This window comes from Schistocerca serialis, chromosome 1 (assembly GCF_023864345.2).
Source record: "Schistocerca serialis cubense isolate TAMUIC-IGC-003099 chromosome 1, iqSchSeri2.2, whole genome shotgun sequence".
Classification (NCBI taxonomy): Eukaryota; Metazoa; Arthropoda; class Insecta; order Orthoptera; family Acrididae; genus Schistocerca; species Schistocerca serialis.
In genome coordinates this window covers 1,165,850,406-1,165,851,205 of record NC_064638.1, presented here as the reverse complement: position 1 = coordinate 1,165,851,205, position 800 = coordinate 1,165,850,406, and positions in this window count along the sequence as shown.

Sequence of the window (800 nt, the reverse complement as noted above, 5' to 3'; positions counted from 1 at the left end):
GCCAATGAAAAACTTGAGCTCTTGACATAAACTCCTCTCCAAAAGCCTTCTGAAGCTTACCGTAAGTTGTCGCGATTTCACCCAATTTAATGCAAAAAGAAATGGCGTACCGTTGCGCAGTATTATGCGACCATTTCTGTGATGAGAACCAAAAACACGTGTTAACTCATTACAGCACAACTCACGACTGAGCGGTTGCATCGATGTGCCGCTTGGACTAGAAGCGGCTTACAGACCAAGCTCAAAGATATTGTGCCTACGCAAGCCTGTAGGGTTGCCACATCTTGCAAAGAAAATCGGTCTCATTACTTTATTGTCGCACCTCATATACCTTGCTTTAAAACCACTCACATAGTTATTCGTTTGAAAAGGAATGAAAGTCCAACATGACATTTTGTACATGCAACACAATTCAACCATCATCTTTTCGAAACACCATAATTGTCTTCTGTTGTGATGTGTAAGTTTGAAATTTGGCTCAAAGGTACATGCTACCTTCTACTGTAATGGTGCAAAAGCCCGCAACGTCAGCCTCGGGCTCGGCGACACTTCTAACAGCAGGGTGTCGACACATGCGGGAAAAAAGGCCGCAACTCAGAAGTTCAAGTGACGTGTAAGGTGGTTTAACGATGTCATATTGGCACTAAATTACATCACAATTCTGCCCAACGACATAGTGGACGTGTCACACGATGGAAAGGTCGTCACACCACCTCTTACCCACTGTTCACTCTTTTCTTTTGACACCTCTGTGATGGAGGTCAGAACTGCGATACCCAGCTTTTAATTCACGCGGTTTT